Source organism: Haemaphysalis longicornis, unplaced genomic scaffold (genome assembly GCF_048455015.1).
Source record: "Haemaphysalis longicornis isolate Haplotype H1 unplaced genomic scaffold, Haemaphysalis longicornis Haplotype H1 scaffold_1, whole genome shotgun sequence".
Taxonomy (NCBI): domain Eukaryota; kingdom Metazoa; phylum Arthropoda; class Arachnida; order Ixodida; family Ixodidae; genus Haemaphysalis; species Haemaphysalis longicornis.
The window spans coordinates 182,977,203-182,985,691 of record NW_027526203.1 but is presented as its reverse complement, the minus strand read 5'-3'; the positions used below and the strand labels follow the sequence as shown (position 1 = coordinate 182,985,691).

At 49.2% G+C, this 8,489-nt stretch overlaps 1 pseudogene; it reads left to right on the top strand.

Annotated features, from left to right (window-relative positions):
* Positions 1 to 3,126: 3,126 nt before the first annotated feature.
* Positions 3,127 to 4,243, top strand: LOC144155889 (putative exonuclease GOR; annotated as a pseudogene).
* The last annotated feature ends 4,246 nt before the right edge of the window (positions 4,244 to 8,489 follow it).

Below are 8,489 nucleotides of genomic sequence, written 5' to 3'. Positions count from 1 at the left end.
AACATTACGTCACTTTTACTCAGGCTGAAATCGGCAATGCGTGACGTGTCTTTCCCGACAACTGTTTAAATTATGTCCCGCCTTATCAGCCTATCACAGACAGGGTGTGTGTTACAAGCAGTATTGTTGTTGAATAGCAAAAACGGGCCTACGTTGTCATGTCCGGTGCATTCAGTCTAGTTTTTCATTGCCGGCCAAGAATTATGCGCTTTCAGTACAGAGAAATAAGGCAAACTTTTGAACTGGTGCCCGTAACCTCATGAAACGTCAAAATGACGACAGCACGTGCAAACTGCTTTGTCAACCGGAAGCACGTGACCAAAACTGAAAGCCAATCAGATAAGACTTCCAGCATATTCCCAGTTTCCCTGGGAATTTGTGCAGTAGAGAATAAAGCCCCTAAGCTTTTATTTCCTCCATGCAACTCACAAACAGTTCGTGTTTTCGAATTCAGACACCAGGTGGTGGGTCAGTCGGCTATGTGTAAAACATTGTGGACAGCATTCTCTAAACAAAATTTGATGGTAAATTTACTCACAGGATTTGTATATAACACAATGTAAACTATACCTTTATTGACACGTTGACTAAAGCAATGGATGTTTTATGTTTTTTTTTTCACCTAAGTAACGCCGCGGTTGCGCTACCTAGCGGATTCTAACACAATTGCTACTGAGGTTGGTCCGATGTTTACGCCCCCTATATTGCTGTGTTTGGGATTTGTCGCCGCTTATAGCAGGGGGGTAAAGCGAGCTCCGAGACCGTACGAATCGTGGGCGCTGACATGATACAATTCCCATGGTTGCCAGATCAATTGTATTCAGTTTTGTAAAGAGTTGTTCGTTAATTATTTGACTAAAACAAAGAACTGAAGCAAAACAGTTGCAAATAATTGCCTCAGTAATTAAAACTAGCTCTAAAAAAACTTTTAGTGTAATTTATAAGCTCTAATTTGCGAACAAAAAGTAAGTGCGTAGCTCAGTTTTGGTTTCGATTTCTTTAAGTGTGCTAGGAAGGGGCGAGGCCCTTGCGCCTGACTTGCGCAGTGTGTGTGCGTGTGCAGTATCCAGCTCAGATCTGCGTGCGTGCAAAACGCGTACATACAACTGGTACAACTCGGATGCACGCGCTGACCAAGTGCCTCCCCGGGCGCTTGCGAGGCTGTCATTCGTTTCTTCACGTTAAACACCCTGTCTATTGCCCCTGAACTGACGCCGGAACAGCGATTCCGATCTGACCTTGACAACCGCAAGTAAACTACAGCCTACGGAGTGGCAGCCAGCGATTGTTCCCGTTGGAAGAGAAATAAAAGGAACTTTTATAATTGTTCGGTTCCAGTTGTTTTATTCATGGAACTTCTTACAGCTCTCCGTGCTTCGAACTTTCGCGCAAACGTTCGTGAAGGTAGAACGAAAAAATAGGTAACGAAATGCGGTTTCTTTTTTAATCAATCTTTTAATTAATCTTTTTTAGTCAACAAGTCAATGTTCTCTCCTCGCGCGCTCTGTGCGGCAAATTACTGCCCATTCAGTCCCGCAAGCTTTCCCTTTGAAGTGGTGGAAAGCAGCTAGAACGTTACGAATACAGACGGAAAGGAAAACGGGACACGTCGCTGACTGTATTTCGCATACTCCCTTGGCACGCATTCTGCCACTCCGTTGGCCTGCGATCGACCGCGCTCTTTCGTTCCTGTGCTTCAAAGGGCCGCGACTCACCGGCAATATCAGCGTTGGCCCATGCGAAAACGTTTTTCTTTTTGTGTGTGTGTCAACAAAGGTTTTACATTCGGCGACAAAGCCACAGTTCTTCACTTCATTTGAAAAGCATTGAGCGACTCGCAAAATGTCACAGAATTGCAAACAAAGCAGCACAGCGCAAAAATGCACGGAGATCATGACGGAGATTCATTTTTTCTGTGCGCCCCAGTACGGATCAGCTGATTCCTTGACGTCCTCGCGCATGCGATCAGTCGCATTCGAGCTTGCGCGCTAGTGTTGTGTGAGCGTTGCCACATCTTGCTCAAATAGTCTCAGTACATATAAGTCACACGCTAAACCGAAAACACGTCGGTTACCTACCAACAGGAGATAAACTACGCAATGCTGTCGACGCCGCCTGCACAAAATCCGCCTGGCCAGCGGTCCGCCATGTTACAATTAATCCCGGCATGCTTCGCTAGCCGGACGCGGAAACGCCACAGTAGCCCGTTGCCAGATTACAACCCATCGCTTTCGCCGTTTTTAGTAAGCAAAAACTCAGCTGGCAACCTTCAAATCGTTGTATCATGTCTGCCACTGTGTGTCGTACGGTTCCAATGCATTGGCTCAGCGGCGCGCTTTCCCTCTAGAGTCAGTATATTATCTCTATGGCTTATAGACATAAAATGGAATGTCGAATCTCGCCGTATTCGTCCAAAGAATGACTACCGACATGCTGCTGTTTGTTCCCAATGACACACGGAATTGGTTCGCTTTAATCACGTGTGTCGTTCAACAACGACATCTATCAGATACTCTCAATACACAGGCGCACCCAGTGCGCTTGCGCTCCGAAGGATGGCGCCACTGACACAGCACAAACCTGATTTCCAACGTTGGCTGTTCTCATGAGGCGCCTTCAACATGGTATTCGCAATTGCGCTCGGAACAGTACACTACTTTACACACGGCACGTCTAATTAACCACCTAGCAGCCGGGCCGGGCTCTACGCACCTTACTCCAGTAGATGGCGTTAGGCGTGTACAGAGGGCAAACAGAACGTGCCGGCTGTTGTGGGTTATTGTTATCAAATGTCGCCCCGGGTGCCAGCTGAGGATTTTTTATTTGTCTACTGATTTCCCGATCCGCCGAATGGAGTATGTCAATTAAGCTTGATAGTATTTAACTCTGCACCATTCACCATTTTCGCTTAATTGTAGAGATCATCATCAGCTTCAACAGCAGCGTCATCATCATCAGCAGCAAATAATGTTTCTAGTGCTTTCTGCAGTCGTCAGCGTTCTAATTGTCTTAGTCATCTTCATGAATGACAAACGGGAAAGCGATGTAAAACAGAGCCCCTTGGAAGCAACAAAGGACATGGAAATGGTAGAGGAGGGAAAGCTCCAATACCTGAACTCATGCCCGATGAGAACATCAGCAGAAGACAGCGGCACTCCTCTTGACTTGGAATTAGAAGGGAGCGCACAACGCCTCGCCACTTCGCCTGGTGGTGCATCTCCGCAGCATACTATCGCTGCCGCCGAAGGCGACAGGCAGAAGGCCTTGGCGCCCATGATCGCATCGGCTACGCCGTGGTGCCCGATACCGCTGAACAGTGCCTACCGCACTTCGCCCTGCCCCGACGAGCTGTATCAGCAGATTCTCAACTACAGACTTACCCCCAGCGAAATGTACCGTTGCGGCTATCCACGCCCCGTCCCTGACAAGCCTGGCTGCGCAGTATGGTGGAAGAGTGACGGTGACGAGGCCTACTCCAGCCGCAAGACTTGCTGCCGCTGCGGCGCCACTTTCTTCATAACGCCAGCCGGTGAGTACTATGCCCAAAACGGCTGCCGCTTCCACACGGGGCGACGCTGGGGAGGCTTGTTCAGCTGCTGCCAGGCGGCACTTGAACATCCGGCTGCGAATCCTCGGACTACCATATATGGGCGGAAGGGTTACCACGGAAGACGAACACGCTGCCGCGTGGCTTCGTGCACACACGCTTGCGGCCTGGCATCGTTGGCGGGGTGTTCGCCGTAGATTGCGAGATGTGCTTCACCATCCGCGGTCTGGAAGTTGCCAAGGTGTGCGTGGTGAGCTGGGACGGCGCCACCGTGTTAGAGACGTACGTGAGACTCACAAGCCCCGTGCTGGACTACAGCACGTCCTTTAGTGGTGTGACGGCTGAGCACCTCAGCAACGTGCAGACCACGCTGAAGGACGTGCAGAAGGTGCTTCTCCGCCTCTTCAGCGCCTCCACCGTGCTGGTGGGCCATGGGCTCGAAAATGACCTGCGCGTTCTGCAGCTGATTCACGACACGGTGGTAGACACGGCAGTGGTGTTCCCCACCGCCAGGGCCTGCCTTACTGGCGGTCACTGCGCTCGCTGTTCAACAGCTACCGACACTGTGATGTGCAGGCTGGACACCGGGGACATTTCTGCGGGGAAGACGCCAGGGCCTGCATGGAGCTGGTGCTTTGGAAAGTGGCGTCGGATATGAATCAGCTCGGGCGCTTCAGGAGAGAGGCCGCGGAATGATCCGTGCATCCGTAAGACGTGGAACGGGTTTTGTGTGCGCCTGTGTGTGGTGTGTAGTGACGGAAAATGGGTGTTAGAGGTGTCCACTTTCGTGCGCGTCAGCAGGCCAGAAAATGTTCGCACTGCTAGACTACGTCCAGCCCCGCCCGGAGAGCATGAGCCTAAGGCCACGCGGTTCTTCCACTCTTCACACCTTTTCTGGTCTTTTTTTGTTGCATGTGGACATGCTGCTTGCAACGAGACTGGAATGTGGGAGCGGGTCATCTGAAGCGCTGTTGTGACGTCGTGTGTGTCGGCAGTTTTTATGCGCAGACCTTTTTTTTTTTTTCATAAAAGTGAAAAGTTTCAGCAATGCCTCGTTCCCTGCGGCTGTCATTCTGTCTTTAAAAGAGTACTGACAACAAAATTTTGTTCCAGAAACACCGCTTTAAATACTTGAGCGTGCGATAATTAATTACTTTGAACGGCCTGAAGAGCGTTAGTGTAGGTTGCCCGCGTTTCCAGCCCCGCGTGACAGAACCACGGTATGACCTGGCCGTTTTGTGTGGACGTCAAAACACTACGGGAGCCGGTGGAGACGTTGCTTCGACCGCCCCTCCGCCGGAGATGATCGGCTCAGCTTCCTGACGGGATCCCGGGCTAACATCGCGTCGAATATTTGATGACCGCTTACACAGATATCCCGATGGTGACTTCTATTGCGATTTTGGGTTTATTGTGGGCTTCTTTCCCGCGTCTGGAACTTTAGTTTTCTCTCAAGAGTGCCTCGCGGGCAGCGGTTTATGCCTGTAGCTCTGGCTACGTGCATCAGTTCGTGAACGCGCCAGCGCGCAGTCACCGCTCCCCGGGCCGCGCGTGTGATGTGACGTCACGAGTTTCTGACAAGCTTTGGGGGCGCAAAACTACGTTACTTCTTTTCCCTTCCATGGAGTGATGTCACGCCGATGTCCATTTCGCTCTGCGTGCTGTTCCGTCGGCGCGATGAATGAGATCAAATTGAAGTATGTTCCTCGCGTAGCAGGCCGCTCAGATTTCAGACAGAGTATTTTGTCGTGTAAAGAAAGCGAACTGTCTAATAATAACCGTGGAGCGCACCGATGTCGCCGATTCACTCACTCGTCAAGCTCGACTTCAATCAGCGCTGTAATGAACAAAAGAGTCACTTTTCTTTGTTATTTTCCTCTTGAGTTCGATCATGTGACTCAGCAGCTTACAAGGACGAGTGTGGACAAATACCACGCATTGGGTTCTTTTTGTCATGGAAAAGCTTGTACTGCCCTCTTATGTTGCGGTTACGCCAAACAAATAATTTTTATTTTATTGCCAAAGATAAAAGCAAAATATTGCACGTTATTTGTATGAATACTCCGTGATCGCTGACTTGGAAACAGTTTTTTTTGTTATTGCGATAGTATGCCCATTGGCATAAAATACTGCGTCACAGGTATAGATTAACCCCCGTATCGCGAAGAAACTCAAGCAGGGAGCGATGATGGGGTCCCCAAATCCACCGATGAAGGTCAGGTGGTCTGCCAGGGTGGAGGCCTGTGCCTTGGAGGTGTCTTGTTCTCGCCGCTTCTAATGAAGGGCAAGTCCCCAGCAAATGTTCAGTACTATAATTTGTTTCGTTAGAAAATATGTTTTAAACCGTGTGCATGCGAAACTGCGTCTGCTGCAAATTCGCGGACATTTCGCGGTGCCGAAGGTCGGGAAATTTTTTTGCCCTATTTCGCGGCAAAAGCAGCCGCCATTTTCAAGCTGTTACGTAACATTACGTCACTGCGTGACGTGTCGTTCCCGCCAACTGTTTAAATTACGTTACGCCTTCTCAGCCAATCACAGAGAGGATGTGTATTAAAAGCAGTGTTGTTGTTGAGTAGCAAAGACAAGCTTACGTTGTCATGTCCGGTGCATTTAGTCTAGTTTTTCATTGCAGGCCAAGAATTATGCGCTTTCAGTAAAGAGAAATAAGCCAAACTTTTGAACTGGTGCCTGTAACCTCGTAACCTCATGAAACGCCAAAATGACGACAGCACACACAAGCGCTTTGTCAACCGGAAGCACGTGACCAAAACTGAGAGCCAATCAGAAAAGACTTCCGGCAAATTGCCCAATTCCCCGGGAATTTGTCCAGTCGAGAATAGGGCCCCAAGTTTAGGTGAAAGAGCTGTTGTGATGATGTCATTGCAAACGTCGTTCAAACACACGTTTTGGTGAAAGAATCCAAGTTTTAGCTTAAGTTGATTAATTTTGCAGTGAATACTATAAATGGACGAATTTCCAAAACCGCCCTTCAAATCCTCCAGCAAAAGCCTCCTAGGAGAAATGTGACTATCCCCTGGACACCAGCCCACTCCAGTCTTCGTGGAAACCTCGCCGCTCACACGAGTGCCCGAGAATTGTCCGGCCGGGCTCCACAAGAAGACCAACAGACGGTTAACCAGCCGTTAGTCACGTACAGAGAGGTCACTCAACATTATTAAACATTACAGGCTTTCCCGACAGATATATCCGCCAGGCCATAAATCCCTCAGAAAAGAGCAGGAAACCTCACTTAGGCAGCTACAGGCCAATACTTTTCCGTACCGTACCACGCTCCACGATATATTCCCTACAATGTATACATCCACTTGCCCTCACTGTGGAGAGCTCTCAACCTTATATCACATGGTGTGGGCTTGTCAACATAATAATATAGACAGAATACGAAATCCAACTTTAGAGCAGTGGGAGCGAGAGCTGGCCAGCTCAGATCCTGACCGTCAGCTTCGGCTCATCGAGAGGGCGAAGCCGGCAGCAAGCTCTTCTGGGTTCCTGGACTGAGGACTCCACTCACAGCGCTCTTATTTGATATGAATAAAAGTTTTCCTCCTCCTCCTCGCTGTGAATAAAGCAACGTTTGCTTCCGGACAAGCGCTTGGCGCACTATAGAACACGAAATCTTTCGAATAAATCAAACTTGTATTTTGTCTTCATTGATTGATTATAGGGTTTAACGCGCCGACGCAACGCAGGCGATGAGGCGCGCCGTAGTGGAGGGCTCCGGATTAATTTTGACCAACTGGGGATCTTTAACTTGCGCGGAAATTTCGTACTCACGGGCGTTCTTGCTTTTCGCCTCCATAAGAAAAGCAGCCGCCGCGGCCGAGAAACGAACCCTTGTCCTCGTGCTCAGAAGCGCAACGCCTTAGCCACTGAGCCACCACGGCGGGTATTTTCTCTTCATGGCCCATTTAATGAGGAGGTGGCCAAGTGTCGGATTAAGGATGGGTACCGGTCGGTGCTTTTTGTGCGCTTGCGGAGAACGAGTTTGAGCTGCTCTTGAGGGTCTTCAGGGGGGTCGAGCCACTCCGCCCAAATGCCAGGGGAATGGGAAAAGAAGTATGTGTATATGCTCCTTGTCTGTATAATCTCTGCGCAGTCCCACATGTAGTGCTGGTTGTTAGGGTAGCCGTGACCACAGCGTGCGTAGCCAGGGTGGCCAGGCTTTTTTTATCTATGTAGTGGAAATTATTTTTGCCGTTGTTTAAGGTTATGCAAGGGCGCTGGGTTTGTTTTTCGTTAGAACGTTCGAATTTGCCCCTGTTGCGGTGGTACACCGACATTATACCACGTTACATGGGAATGTGTGGATACATGGCCAGGCGGTGCAACACCACAACACAAACAAGAGCAATGGGAGGCAGCTTTCGCCAGCTAAGACCTGGAGTTTCAGATAAAATGATTAACCAGGCTCGAGAGGTGGCAAGATCCAATGGAGCCTTGAAATGAGGACCCCAACCACCACTCTGCAGTGAATATCTTTTTTCAATAAAGTTGTTGTGGCTGATAATGGTGCTGGTGATGATGATAGAGATGACTCCGATGATAGAAACATTCGCGAGAGGGTCTTTCTCCCAGGTAACGGCCCAGGCACCACGAGCACTCCCGAGACCACAACTAAGGAAAACGCAAATGTATTGAACGCAAGTAGGCATAATACGCATAATGATCGCTTCAGAATCGAGTCACCTACGAACGCAGATCCAGAAAAGAGCAATTTTATTGAACACATCTGAAGGCATTTAAGGCAGGAATATCGCTTCAGAACCCCGCTGACTACGGAAGCGCAGGAATAAGATTGTGAAATACAAAAAAGGATTCCGAAACCATCATACCACGCCAGGCATAAGTGCCGAAGAATATTTTTCTAGGTACAGCGTAGTCTGTTCACGTTACCCTTCACACATTTCCACCCTTTTTTGGA